The sequence below is a fragment of the Dioscorea cayenensis genome, chromosome 7, assembly GCF_009730915.1.
Source record: "Dioscorea cayenensis subsp. rotundata cultivar TDr96_F1 chromosome 7, TDr96_F1_v2_PseudoChromosome.rev07_lg8_w22 25.fasta, whole genome shotgun sequence".
NCBI classification, from domain to species: domain Eukaryota; kingdom Viridiplantae; phylum Streptophyta; class Magnoliopsida; order Dioscoreales; family Dioscoreaceae; genus Dioscorea; species Dioscorea cayenensis.
Window position 1 is genome coordinate 20,632,279 of NC_052477.1, and position 11,726 is coordinate 20,644,004.

The 11,726-nt window shown below is 33.8% G+C and overlaps 1 non-coding gene across 1 annotated transcript; it reads right to left on the minus strand.

Annotated features, from left to right (window-relative positions):
* Window positions 1-8,006: 8,006 nt before the first annotated feature.
* LOC120266262 lies at window positions 8,007-8,112 on the minus strand. The gene has a single exon (XR_005538103.1). It is a non-coding gene; the product is annotated as a small nucleolar RNA snoR99 (small nucleolar RNA).
* Between the last annotated feature and the right edge of the window lie 3,614 nt (window positions 8,113-11,726).

Consider the following 11,726-nt stretch of genomic DNA (forward strand, 5'->3'; position numbering starts at 1 on the left):
CAACTCTAGTGAAGATGATAGGATCATTTTCCCTTGCGTAAAATGTGTGAATATTCATTGGCAAACAAGTGAAACAGGGCTTGAACATTTAGTATGTGATGGCATTCTACAAGGTTACACATGTTGGTTTTTGCATGGAGAGCGTGTACCATCACCTACCCCTAAGACGACAAACACATTTACAGCTCCATCAAGCTCTAATCCTCACATCCAAACTTCTCATATAAGACCAAATAACATGGAAGAATTATTGCGTGATGCTTTCAACATACATCAAGTTGATAACGGGGGTGTACCATCTACTACTGATGAATTCAATGTTGAGGTGAATGATGGAGGTGAAGCCCTTAGAGAAGTAAATGAACAACCTTCTAAAGAAGCGGCAAAGTTTTATAAGTTGCTTGAAGATATGAATGACAAACTTTACGAGGGATCGCAACATTTTAGATTATACTTTTGCATTCGAGTTTTCCATCTGAAGTGCATATGCGGGATGACTGCGAAAGGCCTTGACCACTTGATTGAATTTTTAAAAGAATTTTTTCCGACAGTGGCTATTCCTGAAAGTAGTCATGAATCAAAGAAAGTCATTAAGGATTTGGGTCTTGGGTATGAAAAAATTCATAGTTGTCCAAATGACTGCATGCTATATTGGGAGCATAATGAAGGTCAGCAATCTTGTCATGTGTGTGGTCATTCTCGCTGGGTGTCCACTGATTCTGATCAACATTTGAAAGATGACAAAGAAGTGGTTCACAAGCGACCTACGAAGGTTTTACGATATTTTCCTTTAATACCATGACTGCAGAGAATTTTCATGTCAACTAAGACTTCTGCTGATATGATCTGGCATGCTAATGGTCGGACCAATGATGGATAGTTAAGACACCCTGCTGATGCTGAGGCATGGAAATCATTTGATGCAAGATATCCCGACTTTGCTTTTGATCCTAGAAATGTTATACTTGGTCTTTCTTCTGATGGGTTTAACCCATTCAAATTATTAAGTACTTCTTATGGCACTTGGCCAGTGGTGTTGATTCCCTATAACTTGCCACTATGGATTGGGATGAAACAAACATCTTTCCTTTTGTCAATGATTATTCCTGGAGACAAAGGTCCTAGAAACAATATTGACATCTACTTACAACCTCTTATTAAAAGAGTTAAAGCAATTATGGGTTGGTGAAGAGACATACGATGCATCTGTAAGGTGAAATTTCAATATGCGGGTCTGCTTTGTTATGGACTCATTAATGATTTCCTGCTTACGCAAAATTTATCGAGTTGAGCACTAAAGGAAAAATATGCTTTGTCCTTGTTGTGCTGCGGATACTTCTTCACAATGGTTAACTAATGGTCAGAAGTTTTGTTATATGGCACATCGGAGGTGGCTAGAACATAATCATCCATACAGATCTCAGAAGCATCTATTTGATGGTAATGTAGAGTTGCGTGGAGCTCCTTCAGTTACTACTGGAACTGATATTTTATTAATGTTGAAAGAGTTGCAATTTCCTTATGGGAAGCAAGTCAAAACCAAAGTGAAAAAAGTGAACACTAATAATGAAACTGGGAAAAGACCACGGCAAGTTTCCAATATTGACCTAGATACTGATGATGACGAAGTACAGGAAGAGGAACCAAATGAAGCGGCTTTATGGAAGAAGAGAAGCATTTTCTTTGATTTACCATATTGGCAGCACAACCTACTACGCCATAACTTGGATGTGATGCACAATGAGAAGAATGTTTGTGAAAATATTATTAGGACAATTCTTAATGTTGATGGGAAATCAAAAGATAATTTAAAATGCAGACTTGATTTGGTTGACATAGGAATTCGTAGAGAGCTTCATCCTTAGTATCTTCCCAATGGCAAAACAAGACTACCTCCTGCTTCTTTCTCCATGACCAAGAATGAAAAAGACCTATTTTGTCAAGTCTTGAAGATTATAAAAGTCCCAGATGCTTACTCCTCAAATATATCAAAATGTGTAAATCAGAATGAGCGAAAACTTCAGTCTTTAAAATCGCATGATTATCACATATTGCTGCATAATTTGCTTCCAATTGCTTTGAGGTCATCCATGTCAAAGCAAGTGACTCATGCCATTTCAGAGCTTTGTAACATATTCAAGATTATTTGATGTAAAGTTCTTAAGGTGGAAGATCTTGACAATCTTCAATATCGAGCAGTAATAGCTCTATGCCACTTAGAAAAGATATTCCCACCTTCATTCTTCACTGTAATGGTGCACTTGGTTGTTCATCTACCATTGGAGGTCAAAATCGGTGGACCTGTGTAATACCGATGGATGTATCCAATCGAGAGGTATTATTTCGCTGAACATCAATTTATTATAATGTCTTCTTAGTCAAACTTCTATAGGTTAACAATTGCAACAATTCTATTGTAGGTTTTTGCTCAATTAAAATCTTATGTGCAGAATAAACGATATCCTGAAGGATCTATTGCTGAAGGATTTCTAGCAGAGGAATGTGTAACTTTTTGTTCTAGATATTTGGTTGATGTTGAAACAATATTTGATAGACCTGGGAGAAATTTAAATCAAGTGCATCATGTTGCAAACTCATATTTATTTGAAAGTGGTGGAGAACCAATAGGGAAAGTTGAAGTAGCAATGTTGGATGATAGATCATGGGCAAAAGCACATCGTTATGTGTTATTTCACTATGAAGCTATTGAATCATTTCAAATGTAAGTTAAACACTTCACACTTCTTGTTTGGTGTTGTAGAAGTTTTTAACATTTTTTATAATTACTTGTAGTGAGTATAGAAATATCTTGAAAGATCAAACAAGAGGTCGACGTTCAAATGCTCGAGATATCGATAGGAAATTTACCGAAACTTTTCATGAATGGTTGGGAGAAAAGGTAAGCAATAAGAAAATCTTATAACTTGAACAATTCTCGATTAGTATTTTTATAATTATATTCATGTAACTTGTATAGGTTTCTCATGGGAAAAATGTGTCAGAAGAAATTAAATTTCTTGCATAAGGTCCAAATAGGATTGTTAAGAGATATAAAGGACTCATCATTAATGGCTTTCGATTCCATACTAAATCTCAAGAAAGATTTAGGCAAACTCAAAATTCTGGATGTCTTGTTACTTCTTCAACTATGAGTTATGCCAGTGCTAGGGATGTTAATCCATTGGAAGGAAATGTTGACTACTATGGGGTGCTAAATGATATAATTAAGTTAGATTACTTCAACAAATTCAAGGTTGTGTTATTTCGTTGTTATTGGGCTGATGTGAATAATAGTAGGGGGCTCAAGAAAGATAGGTACGGATTTACAACGGTAAATTTCTCTTTCACAATTCACACTGGCAAACATATCCTCGATGAGCCTTATGTGTTTTCATCACAAGTGAAGGAAGTTTTTTATTCTGAAGATCCCAAAGAACCTGGTTGGTTTGTTGTGATACGTAATCAACCAAGAGAAGTGTATGACATGGGTGATGAAATAACAGATGATGGACCTCGGACTGGATGTTTCCCTTCCTCTGAAGAGAGTGTCTCCAATGATAATGATGATGGTCAATGGGCCCATGTAGATGTTGACAAGGACATTTACGAGTTTTGACACTTAGCAATGTCTTATACCAATTGTAATGACTTTACTTGATCTTTAAGGTAAGCAATATCTTGTTAGTAATGTCTTCTCCATACTGCGTTTCATTACTGTAATGTTTTCCTTAAAATATTACGCAAGTGTTGTTTCATAAGTATATTTTCCAAGGGTTGCATTCTTATAAATGGGAAATTGTGGTATATATATAATAGCATTAGTTTACTTTCTAGTGTACAATAACCTTGGTAATAAATATTTATATATATATATATATATGTATATATATATATATATATTGATATATGATTATCTTAGATATACAATAATGCTAGAAATTGGTTGTCATCTTGATTTACTTCTGGTTCTCAAATTATTGGTGTGACATGCCAGGGTTTTCATACTTGTGTTGGTTTTGGTGGGGAACGACAAACTCCTAATTGGTATACGGATCATGGTATCGAGGTATATAGTTGCCATAATTTTCACTTTCTTGTTTATATTATGATATGGTAATTTGACGTTGGATTCAATTTGTTCTAATTGTTGTTGGTTTATAGAAATTTGTTATCTGTCTATTGATTGCCATTTCTTGGATTAAAATTATGCCTATTTTACATGCTACGAGTAATTATCTTAGCTAGTCTAGCTAATGTAGCATTTAGGGTGTATAATAATTATGCAATTTTTTAACTATGATGATTTCGAATGGACTTCCATAGCTTTATATTACTCTGCCATTAATTGATCTTTTCATGAAATAAACTGAGAAAGAATTTGGAATGCTTCGTTATATTTATTTGAAGGAAGATGAACATTTATGAGGTTTGGGTTGTTAGTGGAAACCAGAATGTTATTTGTCACCAATGTAAAGGGATTGATTATCATATTTCAAGGGTTCTTTTACATGTAGTCCTCTATAAACCCTAAAGAAATCCCAGACTCATGACTTCTATACAGCTATATCAACAAGTAATGCCAATTCCTAACCTTCTATGTTTTTAGTCTCAACCATTTCTCATTATATGTAAATTCCCATTAACCACAATCCTTTTATGCTAAAACATTTTAGAGTATGTTATGTGGTTGATATCCTATGTTGAATTTGAACTTAATAAAGAAGGAATATGGTTGCTGAACTATTTCATGATTCTTGGTTTGGAGTCTTTGGACACTTAAAACATGACTGAAAGTTTTCAATTTTTTTCATCTACTCTAGACATTCCTCATCTCATCTTTCTTTTTTTCTTTTCGCATGTGTTGGGCACTCATGTTTGTGTACATGAAATTTCACTTTTCATTTTGTGTCTTTAGACTATTAAGCGGGGATCAAGAAAAATAATTGCTAGGCTTTGTTAGATGATACATCAAATTGATTGTGTTTTCCATTGACTGAAGATTCAGTTTATAATATAGTTATTTTATAGTTGTCCCTAAATTAGTCCACTTTTGGTTAGTAAGAAAGACTAAGAGCAATCTCGACTTGAGTGGTCCAAAGCTACCTTGAGCTTGCAATTGGCTTGAGTCATTTCAAAACCAGATGAAGCTCAAGTTGAGCCCAAGTAACTTAGTTCGAGCTTAGTTCTTTTACTTTCAAACTGATAGGGTTCACATTTAACTTGAGCTATTCGAGCTGAGCTGTTAGTGAATAGTTTGTGTTTATTTAATAGCCACACTAGCACATGTGACATTGCCATTTGGTTGTTGATAAATATAGGAAGGTCTTCTTTTTATCGTTAACAGTGTTTGGAAATTGTGTAAGGTCTTTAAACAACACCATTTACTTAGGTCTTCTTTTACATTTTCATAAGTTTAATCTTGCTTATTTGGTTAAAATTTTGTATGTGGTAAGGAACATGACCTTAAACAGCTGCTAGTTGTTTTGACCAGGATCAATAGGACCACGAATCCTTTCTCCACTCCATTGAACCTAAAAGTCATTCTTTAGCCCAATTTATTTAAAAGGCCGAATTTGGAATGAGTCTTTAGAACTTGTGTACATGCTACTTATTAAACCTCTGTGCTACCTATATTGCCTCCGATTCCTTTGAATTCAAAAAGCTTTGTTTGACAGAATTATATTGACTAATAACTTTCGTTAGTCTTATTACAAATCCTGTTCTTTCCCTTTGCATAAAGCATATTAGTCACAAGGAAGTCTGTAGAGTGTTTTCTTGGAAAATTTATATTTATGCTTTTTGATTATCAGCTCACTTTGATTCAAGAGAAGGTTGAAGAGATAGAAAAGGCTTGTTTCAAATTTGCAGAAGAGGAGTGAGGTAACTATGTTCTGCTTTGTAAATGAGACTTATCTCCTAAACAATTTCTTCTATATATCATCATCTGTAATCAAATAAGAGGAGTGAGGTAATTATGTTCAGCTCACTTGGACTGAATCTAAGTGATACCATGCTTGTGTCTCTTGTCTCCCATAATCCCATCTATTAACTGTTCATAAACTAATTAAATATGCACCCACAAAACTGTTCCATATATCTCTTTAGTTAATTACCTTCTCTTTGTTCCACTTCTTGTCTTGTCTCCCTTTGATTCTTGCATGCCCACGTCCTCCTGTTCCACTGTTATATATAGACATATGTTTATGTATGTTTGAGGATTCTGTAAGGCATATGAACATATGTTAATCCTTAATGAAATTATATATTTTAAGCATAGGTTTTGTAGTGTACTTTGTATTGTATTAGTTCATAGGTTGCCGACATGACATTGCTTGATGGAGTTGATCTATTGCATGTGCATGGGCTTGTTGGTCACTGGACAAGTTTTAACTAGTTGTAAAGCTACCAAACTTTCATCTTAACTTACGTTATCTTCTCCTTTCTTTAAGTTAACTTAATTAAAGCAATGTGTTTTTAATTTTGTTCTACTATATCCCATGTGTCTCCTCTAGCTACTGCGAAAGAAGGGAATGCCACAAGTATTAAAAAAAAAGAAAATTATTGATCCACTTTATAAAGACTCTGTGTTCTCCTGCACTTTGGGAAAGAATTAGCCATAGGGCTCATTCAATATATATTCAGATGGTGACTAGTTTTAAGGACTTAATTAAATGGATCCAAACTAATATATTATGCTGCAAATCCCCTTTTCACAGCTGTTTATCATCTTACATCACATGCAACTCAGCCATTTCAATGCTGCAAATCCCCTATCCTTATAAAATAAAAGAGTTTGTATTTCGTCTTCCTCTCAAATCATAAGTCATAAATGATAAATCAAGTAGTTGAATTGTTTATTTATCCACACCTCCTGACAATAAATAAATAAAGGAGCAGGTTCTTGCCGCTACATAGGGGCTACCGATTTATCATGAATTATATATCTTGCAAATTAAAGCATTCAAACAGTGTGCAAGATTTGCATAAGTTGATGGGAGATCAAGCTCAGTGTACATCAACATGCATTAGAATCCAAAGTCAAGATTTGTATATATATGCATATATTTCATAAAAAGATTGTGTTCTGTTGTCCCTTTGCTTTCTGGCCAAACTTTTTAAAAGTAGGGCTGCTTACTTACCAAGCTTGCACAGGAATGTGAAGCCAAATGCGAAGGACTTTAGAGTTTATTTTTGCATGGAAAGTCTTGTATATATGAGAACATAACCTTCCCACATTGTTGGAGCCCACCATGATAACAACTTGGTTTAACTATGTCTATTTGCACGTGTGGACATTGACAATTAGCTAGTACTTTATTAATCACTTAATTCTGATTTAAGTGAGTTGATAAGTTGTTAATTCTGATTAATTAGTTGAAGATTGAGAGATGGACATGTACTTTTGTTCAATTATTTTCTCATATTTGGTTGCAGATATATATATACGTCTTTATCTTCATGTGGCCTAGTAGGTGGTGTAGGTATATCTAGGTAATAAGGTATAACAGGGAAATATAATTAATGCTATCGATATCTGAGCGGAAAGAACTTGCATATATGTAGGTCGGCAGCCCCTATGTACCTTACAATTCATGCATGATAAATAAACTTACAAGTTGCAAATATAATTTAAGTCAAAGATCATGAATTCCAAATGAACTTACAAGTTGCAATGAAGATTGAATTGAATGAATCTATTATTCTTGTGCAAACTTTATTGTTTGTTGGAGATGAATATTAATTTCATTCTTGCTTTCTCTTCTTAGGTTGAAAGAAGATCAATATTCAGTGGGTAATTCCCATCAGGATCTACTGCTGCTGCAACCAGCCAGTGCAAGTATTTTAGTACCTCATAAATTTTAGGATAATTATTACAGCCTTGTGTTATGATCCTCGTTAATTGAATTATCCAGTAAACAGGTTGTAGCTTTACCACCCAAATTTAGAGAATTTAACTCTTCAGATTGTATGCAATTTGTTGATCAAAGCAATTGAAGCTCAGGTAATGTTCTTCCATCCTAACATGATCAGCTAAATATAGATGCAAATAGCTGACAAAGAATTTGAGATGCAAACCTATATCAAATCATTTGAGATGCAAACCTATATCAAATTATAGGACAAAGAGTGAGAAAGACAAACAATGAATGGATATTAAAAAAAGGAAGATATGCTTTTGTTGTAGCCAATGCAAATGTTCACATCATTTTGAAAGATTTATTATTGCCTTTGCAGCAGTTGTGCAGTTTTGCAACAAGAAGACATTGATCATCCCAAGCTCAATCTTTGTAAAAAGGACAAGGTATCCAGCTTTCTCTATAAATTATCTTTGTTTTTTTTACTCATAGAATTGGGCTGCATAAATTTGAGATTTCATTTTTTTGTAATTTGTTTGTGTCCGTTCAATCTGTTCAGCAGTCTCTATATTGTTGCATATACCACAGTATAGGATGATCCATTCCATCGCAAACTGAAGTATGATATTTTAGGCTGCACAATTTTATAGATGGTTGATTGCATCGCATATTTAATTTATATCACAAACTGATATCTGAAACGCGATTTCTTTCCATAGGTTGATTGCATTACATATTTAACTTATATTCATCAAAACATGTTCACATATCTGCATCTTAACTGCATATAGTTTTAAATACCAATAAATGAGCTTGAATTTCTTTAGTGGATTAATTATATTATTTATGTTTCAATTAATTCATCAAAAATCCTTTCACTAGCTCTGCATCTTAACTCGAAAGCATATTAATCGAAGCTGTGAGTCGCTTATAAGCATGATTAAATCTGAAATGCTTGAACTATTAATGGAACTACAAATTCTTTTAGAAAATTGATTATAATGCATGATCTTAATTTGGAAACATACTAAATCGAATCTGCAATTTGCTTACACTCCAGCATCAAATAAAATTGAATTTCCATTTTCTTTTAATCAAGTCTTCAGATGAAGTCTTAAAACAGTGAAATTATGATCGATCCATCACAAACTAGCAACCATGAACACACAAACATTAAAAACTAGAAATCCCTCTCTATATACTTTCTTAATATATTAACTTATTTTGAACTTTTTAACATGTTTTTTGTTTATATGTTAAAATTAAAGTGTATGAAAATGGCTGTGTCTGATTCTGCTACAAATAGTGCTCCAAATAATGCTACTAGGTGTAACACTAGTGTGGGTGCTAGAATGAGCAACACTTGCAACTCCAATCCATCAGTCCTTCTTGGTTCTAACAGATCCGCTCCAACACTTGATGTTGCTCCTCACTGCTCAGTTCCATCATCTTCAGTTGATTCAAATCATAATGAACAAGAGGCAGACCAAAAACAATATTTCCAGATTAGAGAACGTTCCCGCAGTTAATGAAGCATAAAATTTAAATGCAGGTTAATTACATATCTTCAATTTTAATCATAGTTTATTATATTTGCATTAATGTTCTAATTTCCACTGATATGTAAATTATTGTAGTTGATAGAAATGGATAGCAAAAAAAAAGAGGCCAAACAACTTTGAAGGAGTTGTGGTAATTACCACCAGAAGAGAGGATTGTGGTGAGTGCAAATCATTTGGGACAACCAATTGGGCCCGAAGCACAATTATTAGCGGGATTTCTTGGCATGCTTGCTCGAACTGGTCAACAAATTGGCCTCCATTATGAGAGTTGGCATAAAGTTCCAAAAACATTGAAGGATGAATTGTTCAAATTTATTGAGGTAATGCAAATGTTGTTTCTATAAATATATAAACATCAAGTTAGATTAATAAACTAAATTGTTTATAATGTCTTCATATAGTTACGATTTGCTCTTCGAATTTCGAAAGAGTATGTGCTAAAGTCTTTGGGGAAGAAATGGAGAGATTACAAGCATGATTTGAAAAAGAGTCATTTCAAACGAGAAGATGGTTTGCAAGCAAACAAAGATAAACATCCAAATGCAACCATTCGATGGCAATGGGACCAATTAGTCGATTTTTAGTATTCAAGTAAAGGAGAGGTCTGTATAGTTATTTTACTTACTTTATTGAAATTATCATATCTTTATTAGTTCTAAGTTAGTATACATTTCATTATGTAGGATTCAGAAAGGCTTGGGGTTGCTAGCAGAAAACAACGAAAATATACTCATACCTCTGGATCGAAGAGTTTTGCAAGAAAGGAAAAGGAAATGGTAAGAAAATATATATTGAGCATTAAATTGCTACTATGAGTTATAAACGTTGTTTTTACTTTCCTTTGTATTTTAATGATGTCTTAAAGTTAATCTTTTGATGTTTGTGATTTGAAAATTTTTTTCTAAATACTTGTAGGAGGTTAACAGTGGAAGAAAAGTAGGACGCCTTGAATTTTTTAAAGCAACTCATACCAAAAAGGATGGTTCTCACATGAACGTGGAAACTGAACAAATTATGGTAATAATTATGTTTTAAGAATTCCTTAATTCATAATTTGTCTTGAAATATATTATTTCTTTAAAATAAGTTTTTCAATACATATAGGAGAAAGCAAATGAAAAGTTAGCTGAATGTGAAACAGTAGATGAGGATATGCAAATGGTTGAAACTGAAATTCTGACAGAACTTATTGGAAAAGAACGATGTGGGCGAGTGAGAGGGGTTGGATTATGTCCAACACCCAAAAGTTATTATGGGGGTACGAGTAGCAGAAATTATACTTCCTCAAGAACCCAATCAAGTGATTTTGCTGAGCGATTTCATCAAATGGAACAACAAATGCAACAGATGAAAGAGGAGCGAGACCAAGAACGTGCGCAACATGAGCAAGAACATGATCAAGAACGTGCGCAACGTGAGCAAGAACGTGAGCAAGAACGTGAGCAAGAACGTGCTCGATATAATGCTCTTCTTGGGTTTTTACAAAATCGTTTTCCTGGAGTAACTATCCCTGGAGTTGACATAGCTAGCTCAACTTCTCAGTCACAGGTATTTCGAAAGTGCCAATGTTATTGTGTTTGTATCTATTTTGTTATAATTTTAAATTCATTGTGGAATATTTTCTTATAGTTTTTTTAATTGCAGAATCAGCCTTTTGGAATCAGTAGTGGTTTTGATCATGCTGTGGAGGTCTTTTATTTATCTTTGTTTTCCAGTTGTACTATGGTTTTATTTGGAGTAAGACAAGAATCACAAACCTATAACTATTTACTAATGTTAGTTACTTTTTATTTGCTTTTGTATTATGGTGGAATATCAAAGACGTTTGTGACTTCTAAATGGCTTGAAATTATTGAACATCAACAATTGTGTTTGTGTGATTGTTGGTATCTTGAATGTTTAATCCAGGTGTTTTACTGGTATTTCTTTTGTAAAAATGCAAAAAAAAAAAAAAATTACAGGAAATCCTATTCAAAATCAACTTTAGCGGTGTTTTTAACGAAAACGCCGGCAATATACAATAGTAATCTGTAAATTTAAATTCCCTAATTTGATGGCGTTCTTGTAAAAAGGCCACTATTTGTAGTGGTGTTTTATCACATAAAATGCCGTTAAGGCATTAAATAATATTTATAGGTGGGCAAATTTGTGGCGTTTTTTGCTGTGAACACCATTATTTTTAGCGACGTTTATTGTTAAAACGCCACTCTATTGGTGGCGTTCATGAATAAAACGCCACTAAATTTGTGGCGTGTTTACAGAAAAATGCTACCTGGCTAGCGGCGTTTAATAATTCCCACCCAGCCTT